Genomic DNA, 26164 nt, shown 5'->3' with positions numbered 1-26164 from the left:
TATCCATTCCTTTTACCCTTAAAGGGATAAAAGCGATATCTGTGGGCCCCTCGATGATTTAGTGATGACACCCCGAAGTGCTTGGCCAAGGCTGGACTGATTTGATTTGTTCAATTAGTCGGTCGTCATAAATCAGAAATCGGGAAACAACAAATGGACAGAGAGAATGATTATAATCCATGTCTCAGTCCATATGATATCTAGAATGGAGGAATATATGATCACTTATCTAATGGACGCGTCATTGATTTGTTCAGATTTCGACAACGGCTTTTAAAAGCTACGATTGCTAGTCGGGTTATGAAGTCATACTTGCAATTATAGTTATTAGACTTATCCAAGTGGGAGACTGTTGGATTAGTGTCTAAGTCCATAACTATAATTGGTATATACTTGACCCGACCCGGCATGGTCCATTTGGGTTGCATTGCATCAGGACATTTGGATAGACCTTTTGTGAGAAGAGGATGTTTGTGACATATTAATATATTATAAGTTCTAATATATTAATATGAAATCATATTATTTAATAAGTATTGATCAAGAATTATTTTGGAATTAATTTAGTGATCAATAGAGACTAATTAAATATATAGGGATTGATGTGTAAATTATTCATTCTTATTTATGTGGGCTTATGATCCATGATTCCTTATGATGGGTTTAACCCATGTGGTGACCCATGGATTCTCCATGGAGGCTAAAACCCATGGAGCATAAGGAATGGGTAAAGTCATGAGTTACATGGTGTAACCCTAATAGCCACACTATATAAAGACCCCATTGGTTGGTGAAATTGGACTAGTGCATACACAAGAGGGTCAGCCGATTTCTAAGAGTCAAGTATCTCTTCTCATGGTTATTCCAAGTTGTTTTGATGTTGTATGAACCATTTGAGGTGTCACACTTGGGGCACTAGGGTCTTGAGCTCCATGGAATCAAGCTACAACAAAGAGGTATGTAATTCTACTAGATTTTATATTACATGTACTTTATATTATGCTAGTTAGAACAATACCTTGGAAAATTGATATTTGCATGTATAATAGAGAAAACATAGATCCAAGGTATTTAGGGTTGCATGTACACCATAGGAGTGTTAGAATGCTCAAAACCCAACATACCGGGCGGGGTTCGATGCCAGGCAAGGCCTGCTGGGTGTATTATATGCTATTTATCTTAGTGATTCTTGCATGTGTTTATGTGTCTGTATGAATGTCGGGCGGGGACCCATGCAAGGCAGGGCCTGATGAATGTGATGAGCAGGTCCCATCTCATGTTCTGACAGATCTGTTCCGAGCGAGGCCCGATGGGTTTGGTGCATGGCCTATAGTATGTCTAATATGTATAGTATGAGGTATTTTGGGGAACTCACTAAGCTTCGTGCTTATGGTATTCAGTTTATGTTTTAGGTACTTCCGGATCGAAGGGGAAGAATTCGGAATGATCGCATTGCACACACCACGATTTCCTCTTTCTATGACTCTGATGTATTGGGATGTTTGATTGACATACTCTGATTTACTTGTATGGTTTATATAAACACGTTTTGGTTGATGGTTTTATTATAATTAAAATGAAATTTTTGGTCTTAAATTTTGGGACGTTTGATAAGTCGTCTACACCAACCTCGTTTGTGATATTTCTATCTTCCTATCATGATCATTTTTAGTCTAGCAACATTTTGATCCATACAACATATGTGGCCTTAATGTCATATTGTAGAATTTTGCATCTTAATAGGGTGGGTAACATCCTCCTCAATACTGTCATTCCTTATGGATCATAAACCCAAATACTTAATACTTTCTTTCATAATTGATACTTTCTTTTGTACTTGTTGACCAATACATACTATAACTCCATCATTTTGGGTCATTGCTGAATTTTCACTATAAATATTTTGTGTTAATTGTGATAATTTGTACCCCTCCCTTTCTTCCAACGTTACCCTATAGACATCCAACCTAGCATTCAACTCGACCCTACTTTTTGCCACCAAACTTGTGTGTCGGTAAAAAAAACATTCAGCAAAGTTGGGTACATAGTGGATAGATCTCCCAAACTTATCCAGTATAACCTCTATTGAAGATCTTATTCTAGGCTCAACAATGTGCAGCTGGTCCAACTTTGAAGTTACCAAATTTAAGGTGTTTTTTAATGCTTTCCATTGGAGTATTTGGGCTTACAAAAATGGTGTTTGTTTTAATGGCAAGGACAAAGCATCCTTATCCTTGAAGAGGAAATCAAGCCTTTGTCTTTGTAACATCCCGATGATAAGGTAATTTCAATTTTAACCCTATGTGTGAAGAAATATTTCATATTGGCCCTTATGCATGAGAAGGTTGTAAAATGGCCAATAGTGGCCTGTTGGTAATTTCTGTCCGGAGCTTAGTACGTTGGGTGTACGCTTCGTACGTTGGGCGTATATGCGAGAGCATAGTACCCTAGGCGTACATCGCGTACGCAGGGCGTACATGTGAGGGATCCACACCCTAAAATTTAGTGTTTAGACCCTAGTTAAACAACTTTATGGCCCCAAGACCTTCACCGTAATCAACCTCCACCTAAAACTCGTCCCTCTGGCTATCCCTAAGTGAGAATAGTGCATTTTGAGCTTATTTGTGTGTTTTGGTGATGTTCTTAAAGAAGAATAAGGTGGTAGAAGGACATTGGAGCTTCGGAGAAGCTTGGATATGGGATTCTCTACTTGCTAGCAACCTCGAGGAGGTCAAAAGCTCCTAGCTTGGTCATCTTTTCTTATGGATCTAGTTATTTCTTCATTTAGGGCATTTTTGGTCCCAACCTTTGTGATTCTTGAGCATGGCTTGCTCTTGACCAAATAAGACGTCCTTTAAGACCCATTGAGGGGTCTCGAGTCATAAAAATGAGGTCTTGATGCTTAGTTCTTCCTCCTGCATGCTCTATAAGGTCTTTAGGTGTTAAGAAGTTATGTTTGTTGGTATTAAGCAGTTAATGTGCGTGCAAAGTCATAAAGTTGGAAACTTTATGACTCTTAGTGATACTTTAGACATGGATCTGCTTTTGGACATAATAAGTCAAAGTATTAAGCTCTTAAGTGGTTAAAAAGAAAACCTGCGCGTATACTGGGAGTACCAAACGGTACGTTGCGCATATGGAGTTTGAGACCAGATGTCTCAGATCACGAGTACACCCCGCGTACGAGGCTTGAGTTGACTCGGTTGACTTGTTGATTTTGAACATTTTTTACCAATGATATTTTGGGGAAATGTTATTAATTTAGAATGGGAAATGTTTTGATATTTAGTAGTCGGGTTGAGCCGGTTTTCGTAGAAGGGATTTATTCAGACTACACTCAGAGTGATAGGTGAGTTTTCCTCACTGTACCGTTGGGTCAAAGGCACCAACGCCGGCCCACTAGATTATTTATGCTTGTTAGGATAGTATTATGCTAGATTGTGGTTGATTAGTATATATGTATGATTATTTGCATTTGATGTGTAACAACCTGTTTCAGATCGTTTTCATTTCAGGGTGGAGATCAAGGATTGGGTATTAACAGGTTTCGAATCCTTGAAGAAGTTAGTTTTGGTCTCATTTGGAGGTGGATGATGTATATTGGATGATCCGGGTATTTGGTTTGTGTTTTGGAGTTAAAGGGGTATTTCGGTAATTTGTCAGCTTGGGCTTCTATGGAAATGGATGTTTGATCAGGAAATGGTATGATGGGTACGCGTTTATTAAAGTAGAGAGCTTCTCGTTGCCTTTTTTGCAGATATATGGATTGTTGGAATTTGACGTGTATCGAAGAAGTTATGGTCTTCAGAATGTGTAGGGTTTGAAGGGAAGTCCGAGGACGCGGGTCGTACAGGTGCGAAGGGTGGTACGCAAGGCGTAGTTCAGGGTACGCGTAGCGTACTGCGAAGGTTATATCGGGCGTGTGGAACCTCGTACGCTGGGCATACGAGGTGTACGCAGGGCGTATGAGGGTTAGAGGAAAACCCTAATATTCGGTATTGGACCCTATATAAACTCATGTAGTCCTTAGGGCTGGCCTCTTTACCAACCCTAATATTCAATGCTTAACCTTCATTATGGTATTTTGAGCTCATGGTGTCCATTTTTGGTGTGTTTGGTCCATTTCCAAGAAGATTGAGCTTGGTGTAAGGATGGGGATCAAGGAAGAGCTTCTGAATCTAGATTATGGGCTTCATTTCCAGCTTGTTTGAGGTAAAAATCTATGAACTTGATCATGGATGTCTTTGATCTAGCATATATGAGTTTTTGATTCATTTTGTGTAACACCAGTCAAAATAGGTCAATAACAATCACATGTGATTATGCCAAACATGTAATGTGATTTTGTTAAAATGTGATAAACTTACTATGTAATTCATGTTAAAGTATGAACTTTCATACATAATTTATGATACAACTCAAAGTATACGTCCATACGATTTAAAAAATATAGAGAACGTCTAAATCTGACTTCGCGTGAAGAAGTTATGATAAACCCTAACACTATAAATCTCTATAACAAATAGGAATTTAAAATAGACTTAGAATTAGCTATTAGAGTCTAAAAGAAAGTTGTAGTACTCGGAAATACCTACGCGTGGATATAAAGAACGTCAAAAACGGAGCTCGTATGCAAAAGTTATGACCTTCCGAAGATGCAGCTGTCTAAGGACATGACACGTGGCAGAAACCCTAGCCGCCTTAAGTCACGATGTGAACATAAAGTTCACGACGTGAAACGTGTCAGGGACACTAATCGGGGCTAGAAAATACGTTTTAAAGCTACGTGATGACTCATGGAAGTTCACGACGTGAACTTATCATGTTAACGACGTGAATGGGCCCAGAAAAGCCTATAAATAGCGATCAAGACCCTTTCATTCCTTACACCAAATCTCTTCTTTCTCTTTCGTTTCCGAAGGTTATTTCCCTTCCCGAGCCTGACAACGACGAGACCTGACCGCTTAGATTCTTTTGATCACGCTACTAGGGTGAGTTTCACGGCCCCACTTTTAATGTTTCCGGGGAAAACGCATGCTAAATATTATATATAAGTTATTATTATGTCTATATGATAGTATATTAGTATCAACGTAGATAATTATAATAACCGGGATATAGTTGTTTCGTATTTGAAAATATACAACTATCATAAAGTTCTTAGCATGTTATTGTTATAGTAGTATACCAATGTAGATCTTGAGTTATACTTAGGATTCTATATATATGTTGTGTACGCTATAGTTCCAGAGTTGTACTCGGAAGTTCTATATGTTAATTGATAAGTATGTTGTTATTGTTAGTTTCATGTCAAGACAAAACTGTTGGATTAGTGTCTAAGTCCATAACTATATTTGGTATGTACTTGACCCGATTGGCATGGTCCATTTGGGTTGCATGGCATCATGCATTTGGATAGACTAAAATGAGAGAAATAACACTTAAGGTTTACTAATATATTATAAGTTCTAATATATTAATAAGATTATTTAATTAGTATTGATCAAGAATTAATTTGGAATTAATTAAGTGATCAAAAGGAGACTAATTAAATATATGGGTTGATTGTGTAAATCATCCATACTTGTATAGTGGGCTAATGCTCCATGGATTATCTAGTTGGGATAAAACCCATAGGATGTTCCATGGATGCTCCATGGTGTTTTTGTACCCATGGATCATGGAAATGAAAGGCCACGACAATTAGGGTTTACATGGTGTAACCCTAATTATGACACACTATATAAGCATCTTATTCTTGTCAAAAATCGGCGACCATGAGGCACCATGAGAGAACTATGTGTGTATGGTGAGGGCTAGCCGATTTCATGAAGTGGTTCATTTCTCTCTAAGTTATTCCAAGTGAATTTGATGTTGTGTGAACCATTTGAGGTGTCACACTTGGGGCACTCGGCTCTTAAGCATCAAGGAATCAAGCTACATAAAAAGGTATGTCTTCAAACTTATTTTATTACCCAAGTATCAAAGATTGTATGCTAGATAGGGCTTGGAATATTCATATTTGCATGTATAATAGAAAATACATAGATCCAAGGTATTTACGGTTACATGTACACTTAGGAGTGTTAGAATGCTCAAAACCTAACACTAGTATCAGAGCCTAGGCTTGTTTTCAATTATACTTGATGCAAAGTGCTGAAAAATGTTGAAAAAATCGATTTCCGGGTTGTCTGGGCACTGGACTCGCCGAGTCCACTGATGGACTCACTGAGTCCATGAGGAAACTCATCCTACTCGTCGCGTAGGTTCATACACTCGACGAGTAGGACCCCCTGACAACATATTTTCGACTTTTAAGGCTGGAATTGGACCAGAATCATTACCCTAAGCTGTTTTTGAATCTATAAACCTGTTTTTTATGTGGTAATGTTCATTCTAATCCAATTTCAAAGATAATTGTCAATAGATTCATGTTTTGTATTACTTTAATGGTTAGTCTAATTACATGAAAAAGTTTGATTAAATTATCTTATTCTTATGAGTTGCTTAGATTAATAGAAAAGTTATGTGAAATTGTTGTTTTCAATCCATTTTAATCTAAGAGTTGATTCTAAAATGTGTTTTGTAACTTGTCCTCAAGTTACATGAAAAGCACATTTAAGAATCATAAAACTCATAAATATTTCATAAGTTATTAATAAAGGAAAAGTTACATTCTTTTAATAGTTTAAAGTCTTCCATTACTTGTCCTCAAGTTATGGAACTTGAAGAGTTTTTTGTATTAAAACTACTTTAAACACATAAGTTATGTAATTGAATAGTTTTGAATAGTTTCAAAACTTGACCTTAAGTTTTGGAATTTGAAAAGTTTTCCCTTATGAATACTTTAATTCCAAGTTAAGCCCTTAGAATTTTAAAAGTTAAAATTCAACCCTTATTCATAGTTAGTGAAGTCGTTAGTGGAGCGTGTGTGGTTAACCGGCACACTAACATGGACTTGTGAGGAATGGCAAAGGTCTGAACAAGTGAGACTATGATTACGACATCCTTTTTCATAGTTCTGAAATTGTTTAGACACACATGTGTGCTATCTAAGGAAAGGTGTATGATCCTGATAAAGTTTTATCAAAGCATCTCGTATCAGAAATTTGAACTTTGGTAAGAAAGTCAATACAATATTGATTTCAAGAAGTCCAGCTGATTTCTGAGTACATGTCAAAGCTAGTGGGAGCATAAGTGTTATGCTAATAATTCTCATGTTAGTGGGAGCATGATAATTATGATTAGTATTGCAAGACAGCAATGTTAATTATAGAAAACAAAAGTTTAAATTCGTGAAGTTGCAGGGGTTGACAAGTTGTTTTGCTATAATTAAGGGAGATGAAATTATACTTCATTTCAATTCTAAAAGCTTAGATTGAGGTTTTAATCATATTTGGTCAAAGATATATATGAATTTTGTGTTGGAATGGCTCAACATAAGGAAATTCTATATATGGGTCCATTATTTGCATTCTAAAATTTGATTATGATTACGGCATCCCTTCTCATAATATATGAATTTTATAATAAGGACTTTAAATCAACTATCTTGAATATCTCCCAAAAGATGTCTAGTTCAGACATTTATGATCTTACCAAATCTCTTGGAACTTCACTTCCTCCACCTCCTCCAATTATTCTCCTTAACCCATAAATTCAAGGTCACTCAAGCCCTATTGGCAAGCAAAGTCTATGTGTGCTCACATCTTGGAGATGAAGTCACATATTGACAAGCCGGGAGAGTTGGGTGTCAAAGTCTTAAGAAAGTTGGATGTTCAATCACTTTCTAAGTCACATGGTGAGTTCCTTTGGGACTACCATGAAACAAACTATGACATGACCCTTAAATTATCTTATCTATCTGCTTGGTGCCGCTGAATCAGCAATGATTTGGAGGACTAGTAAAGCAAGTTTGATTAAGAAGATCAACTTCCCAAACCTTAAATGGACATTGACAATGGTAACATTGAAAATCCATAAAAAGCTTTCTCTTCCCAATGGAAAGGGATCGGCCATTGTCAACTCGGTTGACGAAATGGTAAAGAGAAAGGCAAGTCTGAGATAGTCCAGTGTACCATTCCCAAAGGGTCCATATGGTTCTATTGCCAAAGGAAGGGGCATTGATTACAAAACTGCCTATTTATCTGAAGGATCATAGGGTTGATCAAGTCAAGATGTTTGATTCTACTTCAGGTGAAGTCCACTATCTAACTCTGTTAAGTTTCTATTCTGAGATTCTCATGTGACTGGGTCACATATTGTTGTTTTAAGAATCCAAGAAAAGTGAAGAAACTTACACGAAGTATATGCTGATTCTGATCGCGAAGATGGATTTCGATCGCATGGTTCGGTGATCAGAATTTTTGAGCTGTGGCTTAGGAGTTATGATATATTGCTTAGGAATAGATAACAAGAAGTTTTTCATATGCATTTGCACTGTAAGGATAAGTTTTTTTCCACAAAGTTTTGAAATAAAATAAAAAGGTTTTAATTTTATATTTATTTTAAATATCCTTACAGTGGCATTTGTGAAAAATGGTTGTTTATATGATTCCATTGATAGAAAGATTGAAAAAATGGACTTGATTCTTTCATTTGTGGTAGTGTCATAGTTTACCAAATAAGGAAAGATTCTCATCACCCAAGGTTTCAGTTTGATAGAAACTTGGAAATCATGCAAGTTCTATAGTATGATGAATGAGAATTTTCATGTTTGTAAAATTAAGATTAATTCCTTGTTCACATGTATATGTGAGTCAAGTGAAGGACTAAGAGATCGAGTACACATTCTGGTGCACTGATCAAGTCCACCACAAAAGATCGATAAGACTATTCGTCATGATTTACTAAAGTTTAGTAAATATGGTTATACTTACTAGTTTAAGTATAATTCTGAATCGTTGGAAAAGTTTCGATGTATGGCAGAACGAATGAGAAGAATCAAATCAGGCAGAAGGATAAAAGTCTCTCAAATCTGAAAGATGGGAGAGTACTTTAGTATCATGTTTTGTGATAATCTTAATGATTTAGAAATCATGTCACAATTAGTCCTCTAAGGACATCTTAATCCATTCCTATGATTAAGAAGAGGAATCAAGAATTGTGGAAATGGTTAAATCAAGAAGATGATTCATAGTTCGTTCCAAAACATGTCTTAGAGTCATACTCCAAGACTTTAAGTTGAGTGACATATCTTAAAGAAAGGTTTATAACACTTGTCAAATGTAAGAGTAAAAGTGCCCTACTCTTGTACATTTGAAATTTGTAAGTTGTGATGTTTTGGATAAAACAAAGACCAACTTAGGCCAATTGTATGAAGTGTTTGTCTTGATAAAGAGTCCGCACTATCTCTTGAATATTTGACAAGTGAGTCTTATATGTCAAGAGGACAGTGGCAGTCTTAGAGATCTTGGAAAAACTTCAAGATCTAATCAAGAATAAAACCTGTAGTTCATCACTAACACACAACTTGAGGTTTATAACCTATCGTGTTGACATATTCCTACTTCTGTGCCCATTCCAGTGAAAGTTGGCTTTGCATATGAGTTCTGAGAGTTCTCAATTGGTTTCATAACAACTTGGAAGAAATGGCAGGCCCTTGTGCTGCCAGGTGGCAAGAAAGTAAGATTGAGTTCAGTCCATATGAGTTTGGATAAGAACACTTACACCATAAACAATCTAAGTGTCATAAGGTTTCTCTCCGATTCATGAAAATGATGGTGAGGGAACGCTTTCACTAAGGAGATATTTGCATTCTCAAAGTCGTTAGTGGAGCGTGTGTGGTTAACCGACACACTAACATGGACTTGTGAGGAATGGCAAAGGTCTGAACAATTGAGACTATGATTACGGCATCCTTTTTCATAGTTCTGAAATTGTTTAGACACACATGTGTGCTATCTAAGGAAAGGTGTATGATCCTGATAAAGTTTTATCAAAGCATCTCGTATCAGAAATTTGAACTTTAGTAAGAAAGTCAATACAATATTGATTTCTAGAAGTCCAGCTGATTTCTGAGTACATGTCAAAGCTAGTGGGAGCATAAGTGTTATGCTAATAATTCTCATGTTAGTGGGAGCATGATAATTATGATTAGTATTGCAAGACAACAATGTTAATTATAGAAAACAAAAGTTTAAATTCGTGAAGTTGCAGGGGTTGACAAGTTGTTTTGCTATAATTAAGGGAGATGAAATTATACTTCATTTCAATTCTAAAAGCTTAGATTGAGGTTTTAATCATATTTAGTCAAGGATATATATGAATTTTGTGTTGGAATGGCTCAACATAAGGAAATTCTATATATGGGTCCATTATTTGTGTTCTAAAATTTGATTATGATTACGGCATCCCTTTTCATAATCTGAATTATGAGAACTTGGCAAATAGATACAAAAATATTATAGCAAAAGACTGGTCTAGTATCATGTCTTTATATGAGACATCATGAATTGAATCCCATATGCTTTGGATATTGGATCGATTTCATGTGCTATAATATTCATCCATTCTAAATTTTCCAAATGCTCAAGGCATTAAGAAGGGAAAATTCTAGAATTGGAAATGACTAAAATGATTAAGCAATTGCCGAGGATAATCTAAGATTTACCAAAGATTGGTTGCTCAGGGACAGTTGGAAGTGTAGTGTTAATTTTGGAAGGACCATATTGATATATTCTGAAAAGAGGCAACTCTTGTTCAGAAGTGATAATCAAAATGGGAATATGGAAATGTTTCCACAGGTGGAAATTATTCAATTTGTGTAAGATTAGAAAAACTTAATGCAAGAAGGATATTTCCATGGAGTTGATCTCCATTGGAATACTCTGTAATGTCTGTTGACAAGTCTTTGTGACTTTGTGCATAATCATTACAAGAGGATCAATGCATATAAGTTTATAATCTACCAGATTTTGGTAAATGGCAGGATTTGGAATTCTTGCATTTTCGGTAAGGAATTGGGATTGTGAAATGAGAATCATTGGAATTATGTTCAATCGATTTATTTCACAGAGTAAAGATCATAGACAAACTTAGTGTGCATACTTGATGTATGGCATAACTAATGTTTAGACAAACTTATTGTGCATACTTGGTGTATGGCATGACTAGTGTTTAGAAAACATAGTGTACATGCTTGGAGCATTGGACAACTATTGTTTTAATTCAATTATAACGTTGATAGTTGAAACATTATACAATGAATAATGGGTAATCAATATGGTGATAAATAAAATGTGTTTTATTTATATTCATAAGTTCTGAGACCATATTGGATTCGATTATTCTTGTGTTTCACTTTGCATGATTTGACTTCCAGAATAACTAGGTCGTTCTTCCTGAATGACTAAGTTATTCAAACCATCCACAGTCGGTCATATGTTGGAAGTAGATATGAATCAAGACTGGCATGGGTTGGCTTGTAGAAGTCTAAGATGTTGGACAAAGCGGTGCTACAACACTCATGAGTGCTCATAAGTTATGAGTATTGGATTCAACCCACGCTCATTTGACTCACTTCATGGATTTTATCACGAGTGATCATGAGACGATAATATCATATATTCTTCAAACCTAGAGATATGAGTTGTTACTATGAGTTGGTTATATATTGATTGCACGAAAACGCATTCGTAACTTGATGTTATAAAACGTGCCTTTGTGTATGATTCAACAAGTAGTAGAATAAGCCATATGAGTCGAAGTTTATCCATTCCTTTTACCTTCGGGATAAAAGCGATATCTGTGGGCCCCTCTATGATTTAGTGATGACACATGTGAGTTCTTGGCCAAGCCAGGACTGATTTGATCTGTTCAATCAGTCAGTCGTCATGAATCAGAAATCGGGAAACAACAAATGGACTGAGAGAATGATTGATAATCCATGTCTCTGTTCATATGATATCTAGAATGGAGGAATATATGATCACTTATCTAATGGACAAGTCATTGACGAGATCAGAGTACAGTTACAACGTCAGAGTTTGACAGCGGCTTAAAGAGCTACGATTGCCAGTCGGTTCTTGAAGTCATACTCAATAATAGTCTCAGACTTATCCAAGTGGGAGACTGTTGGATTAGTGTCTAAGTCCATAACTATATTTGGTATGTACTTGACCCGATTGGCATGGTCTATTTGGGTTGCATGGCATCATGCATTTGGATAGACTAAAATGAGAGAAATAACACTTAAGGTTTACTAATATATTATAAGTTCTAATATATTAATAAAATTATTTAATTAGTATTGATCAAGAATTAATTTGGAATTAATTAAGTGATCAAAAGGAGACTAATTAAATATATGGGTTGATTGTGTAAATCATCCATACTTGTATATTGGGCTAATGCTCCATGGATTATCTAGTTGGGCTAAAACCCATAGGATTCTCCATGGATGCTCCATGGTGTTTTTGTACCCATGGATCATGGAAATGAAAAGCCATGACAATTAGGGTTTACATGGTGTAACCCTAATTATGACACACTATATAAGCATCTTATTCTTGTCAAAAATCGGCGACCATGAGGCACCATGAGAGAACTATGTGTGTATGGTGAGGGCTAGCCGATTTCATGAAGTGGTTCATTTCTCTCTAAGTTATTCCAAGTGTATTTGATGTTGTGTGAACCATTTGAGGTGTCACACTTGGGGCACTCGGCTCTTAAGCATCAAGGAATCAAGCTACATAAAAAAGTATGTCTTCAAACTTGTTTTATTACCCAAGTATCAAAGATTGTATGCTAGATAGGGTAATACCTTGGAATATTCATATTTGCATGTATAATAGAAAATACATAGATCCAAGGTATTTACGGTTACATGTACACTTAGGAGTGTTAGAATGCTCAAAACCTAACACTGGTATCAGAGCCTAGGCTTGTTTTCAATTATACTTGATGCAAAGTGCTGAAAAATGTTGAAAAAATCGATTTCCGGGTTGTCTGGGCACTGGACTCGCCGAGTCCACTGATGGACTCACTGAGTCCATGAGGAAACTCATCCTACTCGTCGCGTAGGTTCATACACTCGACGAGTAGGACCCCCTGACAACATATTTTCGACTTTTAAGGCTGGAATTGGACCAGAATCATTACCCTAAGCTGTTTTTGAATCTATAAACCTGTTTTTTATGTGGTAATGTTCATTCTAATCCAATTTCAAAGATAATTGTCAATAGATTCATGTTTTGTATTAGGTTAATGGTTAGTCTAATTACATGAAAAAGTTTGATTAAATTATCTTGTTCTTATCAGTTGCTTAGATTAATAGAAAAGTTATGTGAAATTGTTGTTTTCAATCCATTTTAATCTAAGAGTTGATTCTAAAATGTGTTTTGTAACTTGTCCTCAAGTTACATGAAAAGTCACATTTAAGAATCATAAAACGCATAAATATTTCATAAGTTATGAATAAAGGAAAAGTTACATTGTTTTAATAGTTTAAAGTCTTCCATAACTTGTCCTCAAGTTATGGAACTTGAAGAGTTTTTTGTATTAAAACTACTTTAAACACATAAGTTATGGAATTGAATAGTTTTGAATAGTTTCAAAACTTGACCTCAAGTTTTGGAATTTGAAAAGTTTTCCCTTATGAATACTTTAATTCCAAGTTAAGCCCTTATAATTTTAAAAGTTAAAATTCAACCCTTATACTTTATAATATTATAAGTTAATAATATATATATGTATAAGAGCAAGTCAGTCTTACCGTTAGTAGGCCTCATTCACGAAGCCGATTTATAAGGGGGTATAAGGGTACTGCCTATAAAATGACAGTTTAATGGGTGTCCACTCTCACCCACCGCTTCCTTGATTGGTGGAGGGTCGTTAGCCGAACGGGTAGGACAAGGACTAGAATTCTCCCTTAATTAAAAGTATTAATGATAAATACTAAGTAACTAAACTTTTATAAATTCCCAATCTTAGTTACTTAGGAAAAATGTGAATTTGGTGCTAACCCATGAAATTACACTTTGCACTTTGCTTAAGTCGGTTAGTTGAGCGCGTGTGGTTAACCGACACACTAGCTTGACTTAACAAGGTAGGAAAAAGGGTAACTTAATGTTTATCATAGTATCGGTGGAGCGTGTATGGTTAACCGGCACATCGATTAAGGGGTAAATATTAAGGGTACCAAGTATATTTGCATGGTTATTCACACCTTGTTTTGTGATCCTCGACATCCCAGTCATAAAACTTGAGAGGGCACAATCGAGATTGAAACATGCCATTGAAAAGTTCAATGAATCTCAAAAGATCTAGGAGTTTCAAATCCAATTAAAACCTAATATTTCTATTTCGTTTTCCATGGTGGAAATTGGCGAATCGTCATTCGCCTACCTTCAAATATTCTATAGCTTGGATTACGGCATCCCTCTTCCAAGTTATAAAATATTGTGTTGGGTCCTAGCCTTAATATTTCATATTGGGTGTTATATTCAGGACTTTAAATCAACTATCTTGAATATCTCCCAAAAGATGTCTAGTTCAGACTTTTATGATCTTCCCAAATCTCTTGGAACTTCACTTCCTCCACCTTCTCCAATTATTTTCCCTAACCCACAAGTTCAAGGTCACTCAAGCCCTATTGGCAAGCAAAGTCTATGTGTGCTCACATCTTGGAGATGAAGTCACATATTGACAAGCCGGGAGAGTTGGGTGTCAAAGTCTTAAGAAAGTTGGATGTTCAATCACTTTCTTAGTCACATGGTGAGTTCCTTTGGGACTACTATGAAACAGACTATGACATGACCCTTAAATTATCTTATCTATTTGCTTGGTGCTGCTGAATCAGCAATGATATGGAGGACTAGTAAAGCAAGTTTGATTAAGAAGATCAACTTCCCAAACCTTAAATGGACATTGAAAATGGTAACATTGAAAATCCAGAAAAGCTTTCTCTTCCCAATGGAAAGGGATCGGCCATAGTCAACTCGGTTGACGAAATGGTAAAGAGAAAGGCAAGTCTGAGATAGTCCAGTGTACCATTCCCAAAGGGTCCATATGGTTCTATAGCCAAAGGAAGGGGCATTGATTACAAAACTGCCTATTTACCTAAAGGATCATAGGGTTGATCAAGTCAAGATGTTTGATTCTACTTCAGGTGAAGTCCACTATCTAACTCTGTTAAATTTCATAATCTGAGATTCTCATGTGACTGGGTCACATATTGTTGTTTTAAGAATCAAAGAAAAGTGAAGAAACTTAAACGAAGTATATGCTGATTCTGATCGCGAAGATGGATTTTGATCGCATGGTTCGGTGATCAGAATTTTTGAGCTGTTGCTTAGGAGTTATGATATATTGCTTAGGAATAGATAACAACAAGTTTTTCATATGCATTTGCACTGTAAGGATAAGTTTTTTTCCGCAAAGTTTTGAAATAAAATAAAAAGGTTTTAATTTTATATTTATTTTAAATATCCTTACAGTGGCATTCGTGAAAAATGGTTGTTTATATGATTCCATTGATAGCAATATTGAAAAAATGGACTTGATTCTTTCGTTTGTGGTAGTGTCATAATTTACCAAATAAGGAAAGATTCTCATCATCCACGGTTTCAGTTGGATAGAAACTTGGAAATCATGCAAGTTGTATAGTATGATGAATGAGAATTTTCATCTTTGGAAAATTAAGATTAATTCCTTGTTCACATGTATATGTGAGTCAAGTGAAGGACTAAGAGATCGAGTACACATTATGGTGCATTGATCAACTCCACCACAAAAGATCGATAAGACTATTCGTCATGATTTACTAAAGTTTTGTAAATATGGTAATACTTACTAGTTTAAGTATAATTCTGAAACGTTGGAAAAGTTTCGATGTATGGCAGAACGAATGAGAAGAATCAAATCAGGCAGAAGGATAAAAGTCTCTCAAATCTGAAACATGGGAGAGTACTTAAGTATCATGTTTTGTGATAATCTTAATGATTTAGAAATCATGTCACAATTAGTCCTCTAATGACAACTTAATGCATTCCTATGATTAAGAAGAGGAATCAAGAATTATGGAAACGGTATGGTACACTTGTGGAGGTATCGGAGGCCACTAGGAGGCGGGATGGTACATTTCTGTCTACCCAAGAAGGACATCCACCAATTTGTGTCTACTCAGCGGTATGGTACACTTGTGGAGGTATGGGAGGCCACTAGGAGGCGGGAGATTGAGTTAGAGCTCCAGGAAAGGGAGCAGAGATAGGCTTCGGGGCTGGCGCAGCCTGCGGCAAAGCGGTTTAAGGCCGCTGATATGAGATTTGGGAGTCATAGGGGCCGTACTTGTGGAAAGTGAGGCAGGGTTCATGAGGGTCCTTTCTGATCTACTTTTGGGTGCCACAAATGTGGCAATGATGGGCATTATGCCAAGGACTGTCGCCAGGAGGTTTCCGAGTCGATCACCAGGATCTGTTATCACTGTGATCATGTTGGCCAAGTGAAAGACAACTTTAATTTTCTCACCGGGGGACTGGCGCATGCTCCAACGCTAGCTACTTTGAGGATTAACAATGGGTACTAGGGTAGGGCGGAGCCTCCGAGGGCACGAGTTCGTGCTTTTCAACTCACGGTAGAGGAAGCTAGGGCGGCACCAGAAGTTGTTTCTGGTATGTTTCTATTTATCATTATGTCGGTTATATTATGGTAGGCTTATGTTTATGTTTTTGATAGGTACATTCTTAGTGAACTCCTACCTGCTCTTGTGTTATTAAACTCGAGCGCAAGTTGTTCCTTTGTATATCAGTCCTTTAGTAGGGATTTCGATATGAACCTTGGCGAGTTGGAGTCTCCGTTGCGGGTTTCTATCGCTAACGAACATGGGATTTCTGCACCCAGAGTGTATCAGGGTTGTGTCTTGGAGATCTTCGGGGTGCCTTAACCGATTGATTTGATTCATATCCCCATGGGGGATGTATGCATGATAGTAGGGATTGATTGGCTGATAAGTTTTGGTGCTATGATTAACTGCAAGGGTCGGCGAGTGGTAGTTTGAACCCCAAGTAGGGGAGAACTGCTCTTCTATGGAGAGGGTACCAGGATTGGGACAGAGTTTTGTTCGGCGGCCAGGGATCGACAGTATATTCAGCACGGGTTAGGGAGAAGGCATCAGTTTCGGATGTGCCAGTTGTTAGGGAGTTTGCTGATGTGTTTTTGGAGGAGTTACCCGGTGTGCCTCCCAAGAGGCAGGTTCTGTTCAGTATTGACTTAGTGCCAGGTATGGCTCCGATTGGGAAGTCGTCGTACCGTTTGGCACCGCTTGAGATGCAGGAGTTATCCTCTCAGATTCAGGAGCTGTTAGGCAAGCAGTTCATCCGACCGAGCAGTTCACCGTGGGGAGCACCAATATTGTTCTTCAAGATGAAGCATGGTTCACATCGGTTGTGCATTGATTACCAGGAGTTGAACAAGTTGACGGTGAAGAAACTTTATCCCCTTCAGCGGATTGATGACCTATTTGATCAGTTGCAGGGTGCGTCTTGGTTCTCCAATATCGATTTGAGGTCAGGGTATCAGCAGATGAGGGTCATAGAGGAGGATGTGGAGAAGACCGTGTTCCAGACTCGTTATGGTCATTACGAGTTCGTGATGATGCAGTTTAGGCTCACTAATGCGTCGACAACTCTCATGGATTTGATGAATCGGGTATGCATTTCGATTCTTGATCGATCAGTTATTGTTTTTACTGATGATATCCTAGTGTATTCTAAGACCAGGGAGCAGCATGAGGAGCACGTTCGATATTTTTTGGGAGTATTGAGGAGATAAGAACTGTATGCCAAGTTCTCGAAGTTTGTGTTTTGGTTACGAGATTTCCAGTTCCTGGGACACCTCGTTAGCCAAAATAGGATTTTGATAGGTCCGGCCAAGATTGTGGCCGTGATGCATTGGGAGATTCCAAAGACTCGCCCCTCACTCATCTGACGAGGAAGGGTGTGGATTTTGTATGGGGCTCTGAGCAGGAGACACCGTTTGAGATACTACGACATAGGTTATGTGATGCACAGTATTGACCCCTCCGGAGGGTGTCGAGGATTTCGTTGTATTTTGTGATGCATCCATCACTGGTTTAGGGGTGGTTCTTATGTAGAGGGTGCGATTGATTGCGTATACTTCTCGACAGTTGAATCCGTATGAGGCATGATATCCTACTCATGATCTGGAGTTGGGAGCGGTAGTGTTTTCTCTGAATATTTGGCGACACTACTTGTATGGGGTCCGGTGTACTATCCACACAGATCACAAGAGTTTGCGATATCTTATGGACCAGCCGAACCTGAACATTAGGCCGCACAGGTGGCTTGACGTGGTCATGGATTATGACTGCGAGATCCTTTACCATCCGGGTAAAGCGAATGTGGTCGCTAATGCTTTGAGCCGCAAATCGGCGGGATCTTCTGCTAGGGGTATGTCTATGAGGATATCCATTGATTCTCCACATTTAGATTTGATCAGAGGGGTACAGACAGAAGGAGTTAAGAAGGAGAACTTGAAATAGGAGAGAATCAGGGGCGAGATCGAAAAATTTATCATCGATAGTCGGGGATTGTTGACCTGGTGTGGTCGGGTTTGGATTGCGGTTTCTGGCGGTGTCAGGCAGATAGTTTTGGAGGACGCACATAAGTCACGCTTTTCGATACACCCAAGATCCATCAATATGTATCACGATTTCAGACAAAGTTACTGGTGGTCGTGTATCAAGAGGGAGATATGTTTGTACGTTGAGAGGTGCCTGACATGTATGATGATCAAGACCAAGCACCAGAGGCCACATGGCAAGCTACAGCCTTTGGAAGTTCCCATATGGAAGTGGAAACAGACCACCATTGATTTTATCACCAAGCTACCAAGGATTGTCAAGGGTTTTGATGCAATCTGGGTCATCGTGGATCGATTGACCAAGTGTGCCCATTTTTTGGCCATTCGGGAGAGCTCCTTGGCCGAGAAATTGAACGATGTGTATGTTCGAGAGTTTATTGCTTGTCATGGGGTTCTGGTTTCCATTATTTCAGATCGAGATGTTCGGTTCACCTTACGATTCTAGCAGAAGTTGCACGAGGAACTGAGTACGACTGCATTTTAACACTGCTTATCATCCGCAGACTGACGGCCAGAGTGAGCAGACCATCCAGACACTTGAGGATATGTTACAGGCTTGTTTCATAGATTTTTGTAGGAGTTGGGATTCCTACCTACCTCTTACGGAGTTTTCCTACAACAATAACTATCACTCCAGCATCGGTGCACTGCCTTTCGAGCTTCTGTATTGTGACATCCCCATTTTGACGGCCAGAAAAGACCGATTTTTGTTTATGCTTTATAAAAATCAGAGTACGTCTTTTAATAAAATTGTTGTGGAATTTGTTCCCAGAAAAACATGATAAATACGTTATCAAAGCATTTCCAAAGAAATGTATTTTTATTCATTTTAAAACTTTTGGGATGTCATTGTCAATACAGAAACATAAGCATAAACAGAACTTACATTTATTTACACTAGTGATCTACATCTCTTTAATCTCTCAGTGTAAAGTGACTTCGTATCGACACCTGTGATACAAATAAGCTTGAGTGGGTCAGGTTGGGAAACCTGGTGAGTACATAGGGTTTTCAACCCACAATAATATAATTATTATGTTTAAACATCAAACAATCAACCCAATTACCCATCCCGATTATCTTCTTTACTCTTAAGGATCTACCCTAAGAATCAGCTATTCCTCGTTCATTCATTCCTAAGGATTATCCTAAGGAATAGGCACGAAATCCATCGTTACTAATGACACATCTATCAAGCACAACTGCTAATATTATCACATAGGCGCATCTGCCAGAATTGTGACATTCTTTATGGGGCGCTACTGTCACGGTTATAATGTCCTCTATTAGGCACAGCTGCCGATACTATTCTTAGAGCGCAGCTGCTAGGATGTTTAGAGTACCTCGTAGATCCAACAACATCTACAGGTTATGGCACATCTGCTAATGCTCATCTATAGGGTACTAGGTCCATTACTGCTAATTTCCACCTATAGGGCACTATATCCACACTACCAATGTTCTTCGTCCCTCATCATTCATCTACCCATGTCATACCCAACATATTTGTAGATATAAAATACATATACAGTTTAAATCATTTAAAACATGTATAAAAATCTTTCACACAGCATAGACAACAAGTATTCAGACAATATGCACACATAGCATGAAATTTAAATAAAATACTTCATATCTATGTGTAAGATGAAAGTAACTATGCACTCACCTGATTAGGTGGTGACTTGGCACTTGAACATCACTTCGTTATCTCAAAACAATTTTTCCTCGACCAAAACAGCGGATTTTAAAGAAAACCGGGCTTTGCTCGGAGCAGCGTCTCCGAACCGAAAGACCCTTTTTCTCGGGAATCCGGGAGCCTCGGGGCTTCCTTCGGGTGCTAGGGGGTTTACCTAGGCTTTTAGGGGGTTAGAATGGGTTAGAGAGAGAAAGATGTGAGAAATGAGTGAAGAAGCCGGCTGCCTTCGCTGCCTTTTTATAGCCTGCGAGGCCTCGGTACGCTGGGCGTACCTCGGACCTACGCTGGGCGTAGTGCTTCGTTCGTACAACACGTGTTGCGGCTTCGGTGGGGCGACGTGGCTTGCTCTGGTCCGCGGAAGGGTAGAACGTTGGGCGTGCGAGGCTTGTACGCGAGGCGTACACGGTACGCGGGGCGTCTGATGCGAGCGCTGGGCGTCCGAGATGCGACGTGTCAAGATCCGAAGCGAGCACCGTGGTCGGCAAGCGACGGCCCTGATCGAGCCACGTCATCAATTTCGCATCAGATTTCGCAAATTGCACACTCGACTTTAAAAATTCGTAACTTTCACATACAAGCTCCGTTTTCGACGTTCTTTATATCCACGCGTAGGCGGGAACGTACTCTACAACTTTCGTTTACACTCCGTCGGATAATTTTGAATTTATTTTAAAAGTTATATTTTTAACAGGCCGGGACAGAATTGGTTTGTTAAAAATTCATAACTTCTTCATCCGACGTCCGTTTTCGTCTGTCTTTTTATCGTTATGCTACTATTAATGAGATCTTCGATTCTCGTTTAGGTTGTGTCGGCTAAAAACCGCTCGATCTAATATTCGAACTTCGGGTTGTACACTGCTAAGCTGAAACTTCGAAAAATCATAACTTCCTCATACCAAGTCAGATTTGGGCGTTCTTTTTATGGACGCTCTCGGTTTAACGTTTTCTACGACTTTTGTTTAGATCGCTAAGGCTAAAACTCGCTCTATCGTAAATTCACTATTTACGCTTCCCGGTGTCGTGCCGGTTTTGCCGTAAAACTTCGACGGGTCATAACTTCTTCGTTATAACTCGGATTTCGGCGTTCTTTATATGTATGAAAACCTTGAGACATATTCTACAAATTGGCTAAGATTATTTAATTTAAATAATCTGTTGTCGAAAAGTCATTTTCGACCCCTATTATCTCTAGATTGACTAGCCCTCATCTACGGGTGTTACATGTATGGTCGGGGATGTCGTACCCCAAATTTTTAGGGGGAAGTTGGTCACAGAGTCATGGGAAGGACTGAGGTAGTCCTCCAGACCACAAAGCTTATCTGGCATATTAGACAGAGATTGCAGACAACTCAGAGTCTGCAGAAGAGCTATGCCGACCAACATCGTTCAGAGTTCGAATTTCAGGTTGGCGATATGGTTCTACTGAAGGTATCACCCTGGAAGGGTGTGATACACTTCAGGAAGAGAGGGAAACTAGGTCCCCGGTATATTGGATCATTCCATGTGATCGCCAAGGTAGGCAGGGTGGCCTACCGGTTGGATTTGCCAAGTGACCTTAGTCAGATCCACAACACTTTCCATGTTTTGTAGTTGCGAAAGTGCTTGTTAGATGATGAAGAAATGGTCTCTTTGGATGATATTTAGGTCAATGAGCGCCTGAATTATATTAAGAGGTCGGTAACGATAATGGAGAGAGAGATGAAGGTCCTATGCAACAAGGAGATACCTTTGGTAAAGGTTCAGTGGCAACATCGGAAAGATTCCGAGTGGACCTGGGAGCCGGAGGCAGAGATGTGGGAGAATTATCCTGAGTTATTTGCAGCATCGGACTTTGAGTACAAATTCTAGCTCAAGTGGGGGACAATTGTAACATCCCGATGATGAGGTAATTTAAAATTTAACCCTATGTGTGAAGAAATATTGCATTTTGGCCCTTGTGCATGAGTAAGGTTGCAAAATGTCCCTTAATGACATTTTGGTAATTTCCGGGCGGAGCTTAGTACGTTGGGCGTGCATGCGAGATCGTAGTACGCTGGGCATACATCGCATACGCAGGGCATATGTGCGAGGGTTCCAAACCCTAAAATTTAGGGTTTGGACACTATTTAAACAACTTTATGGCCCCAAGACCTTCACCCTAATCAACCTCCACCAGAAAATCGTACCTCTAACTAACCGTAAGTGAGAAGAGTGCATTTTAAGCTCATTTGTGTGTTTTGGTGGTGTTCTTGAAGAAGAAGAAGGTGGTAGAAGGACATTGGAGCGTGAGAGAAGTTTGGATCTGGGATTCACTACTTGCTAGCAACCTCGAGGAGGTAAAAACCTCCTAGCTTGATCATCGTTTCTTATGGATATAGTTATTTCTTCATTTAGGGCATTTTGGTCCCAACCTTTGTGATTCTTAAGCATACCATGCTCTTGACCTAATACGTTGTCCTTTCAGACCCAATAAGGGGTCTTGGCTCATCAAAATGAGGTATTGATGCTTAGTTCTTCCCCATGCATGCTCTAGAAGGTCTTTAGGTGTTAAGAAGTTAATTTTGTTGGTATTAAGCACTTAATGGGCATGCAAAGTCATAAAGTTGGAAACTTTATGACTCTTAGTGATTTTTTAGCATTGGATTTGCATTTGGACGTAATAAGTCAAAGTATTAAGCTCTTAAGTGGTTAAGAGGAAAACATGTGCATACGTTGGGCGTACCAAGTTGTACGTTGCATGTACGCAGTTTGAGCCCCGATGTATCGGACCATGAGTACGCCCCGCATACATCCGAAGTACACACCGCGTACGAGGCCTGAGTTGAGTCGGCTGGGTTGGCTTGTTGATTTTGACCAATTTTAAGCACGTGTATTTTAGGAAAAATGAAATTTATTTCGAATGGGAAATGTTTTGATATTTTGGAGTCGGGTGTTACAGGCTTTGTAACACCCGATTCTATTGGGATAAAAAAAACAAGTTAAGCACTTTGAACAAAAGTCAAACAAACTTCAGTGACACTCGCGGAATAAAACATGTCGAGCTTAGGGAAGGAAACTGGACGTGTTGGAGGTCTTTAGCACGCGCCTTTTTGAGGATTAACTCGACGATTTGGTGAAGGCCAACTCGACGAGTTGGACGTTATTTCAGAAACCCTAATTTCGGGGGCACCTTAAGTCCCAGGTGTTGGTCTCATTTCCAGCCTCCATTGCCCCTTACCCTAATATCGAAACCCTAGACCCTCCTTGAGCGTTGTGAGCCCTTTTTGAGTGCATTTTGGGATGTTTGAAACTTATTGAAGCAAGAGGATCTTAGTGCAAGGTGGGGATTCAAGAAGGAGCTTTCAGATCTCGATTCCTTGCTCCATTTCCATCTTTGTTCGGGTATAAAGTCTCAACCTTGCTTATTTTATGCTTAGATCTGCTTGTTAGGGCTAGTTTCCATGGATTAGCCAAGTTTGAGTGGTTGATGGGGGTGTTGGTAGTCCCAAAGGAGTTATTCTTCCAAATCCATGGTTCTTGGGAGCTCTTGTGGCATAAAGGTGCCAACTTTATGGTCTTAAGGGCTCCATGCATCCATTAAGCCCTTCTTTTGGCCTCTTTTGAGCTTTTGAGCTTCTTCTAGCCGCATGAGAGTAAAGTTGAAAACTTTACATGACCTTTCAACCTTTAAGGTCCAGATCTGCATCCATGAGCTTTGTCTTGATGATTTGGTGATTAATGATTAAGCCCTTAACCTCTTAAGCTTAGGGTTTGGGTTTTTGACCCATTAGAATGGTTCTTAAACGTAAAGTTGGAAACTTTACCCTTCCAGGCACTATTTCAGTTGAGATCTGAGTGGTGGAGCCTTTACTTTCGGGAATGGCGGATTAATAGATTAAGAGGTTTTGCTGACTGAAGAAATCGGTGAGTTCATGGGTGAACTCGGCGAGTTGGATCAACTTTTCGCGATTTTGTTGATTATTGGTGGAACTGGTCGAGTTGAGGGACAACTCAACGAGTTGAGTCAACTCGGAGCATTGACTTTGACTTTTGACTTATTCCTTTGACCAAGTTTGTCCCAAGGGGTGATTGAGATAATATGAATTGTATTCAAGGAAAATATGGGCTTAGGATAAGACCCATATGGGATTGGTCCCAATTTGGAGAATTGGGCCATTAGTGGGCCTTTGTGGTTCTTTTGGTTTTAGGAGTTGGGCCTCAGTTTTGGTTCGTGTTTGGGGTCAAGGGTAAAATGGTAATTTTACCCCAAGTATCGTTAGTAGGCCTAGGAATGGAATCTGATTGTTTATTTGTTATTATTTTGATCTGTTAGATATGAGGCGTCATCAGGGTAGCAGCTGGGGATTTATTTCAGGGAGCTTCTGCATTCGAGGTGAGTCTCCTCGCTGTTGTAGGGTTAAAGGCACCAATGCTGGGCCATTCAGTTTATGTATTGTAGAAATACCCTGGGGGTTATCCCTTGGCATTATGTATGAAGGACCAGGAGGCGGCTCTTGGCACACTGTACGCTAGACCAGAGTCTGAACTTTGGCACTTGTCTATAAGACCCAGGGTTGTGGCCTCCGGCCTGGCAAGAAAGACCACAAGGCGGCTCGTGGCATAATGGCAAGACTATGGTTGGCACATAGCACTCTTATTGATTATGGTATATGGATGACATGTATGGTTCACAATTATGTATGTCATGTATGGCTCGTTTGATATATATATATATATATATATATATATATATATATATATATATATATATATATATATATATATATATATATATATATATATATATATATATATGGTATGTGGTATTTGGGGAACTCACTAAGCTTTGAGCTTATGGTTTCTGTAACATCCATAAAAATCATGCCAATTTAAACTTTTTTAAACATCCAAAACCAATAGTTATTACAAAAAAGGTTTCTAAAATATGTTCATATCAGAGTATCCCATAAATCCAAATCATAAAATGTGAGGAAGTGTACGGTCATGCCTTCGCCTTCCCGCGGTCAACCGCTGTACCTAAAACAATAATCGATAAATTTAAGCTCGAAGGCTTAGTGAGTTACCCCCAATATACCCATACACACAACAATACACATATAATAACAAAAATTACTCATAATAACAACATGTAATGGGTCCACAACTCTACAGAGTCGATTACCCCTGAGCCCACAGTGTGAGTCTGGCTTGCCTTCTGAGCCCGCAGCTCACATCTGGCTTGCCTCCAAGCCAACAACATAAGTCTGGCTTGCTTTTGAGCCCAAAGCTTATGACTGGCTTGCCCCCTGCAGTCCTACAACTGAAACATATCTGACTTGCCCTCAGTATGATTCTGGCATACCACTTGGTTCTCAAATCGTATCTAGTATGCTAATGAGTCCTTAGTATGAGTCTGCTATGCCTTCCCGGCCCTCAGCTCATATCTGGCATACTCCAAGGTTTGTTGGTCGCTGCACGAGACAGTGCAACCTCAACCCTACCCACACAACATGTCTACATATACAACTAATAAAACATACAAAATACTCTTGGCCTACAACCATCGGCTTGGAATGCCCACATACTACGAGTCCAATCATCCATTGGGATGGAATACTCTTGGCCCACAACCATCAGGTTAGAATTCCTACCACCAATCAAACATGTGCACCTATATCAGATAATCATATAACGGTCTATAAAGACAACATACTAGGGTCCACTCATCCTCGGGATGGAATATCCTCAACTACCATAACAAGCATGTGCACATATAACAGGTAATCACCTGACTATATACAGGCAGTCAGAGCAACAACATGTTTCTAAGCATCACCACATCCTATCTACCAGGATACCGATCTAACAGATCATACTAGCATATAACCATCCTATCTACCAGGATAC

This window comes from Lactuca virosa, chromosome 9 (genome assembly GCF_052849685.1).
Source record: "Lactuca virosa cultivar CGN04683 chromosome 9, Lactuca_virosa_CGN04683_v6, whole genome shotgun sequence".
Lineage (NCBI taxonomy): Eukaryota > Viridiplantae > Streptophyta > Magnoliopsida > Asterales > Asteraceae > Lactuca > Lactuca virosa.
The sequence above is the reverse complement of the archived record's forward strand: the minus strand, read 5'-3'. Positions refer to the sequence as shown.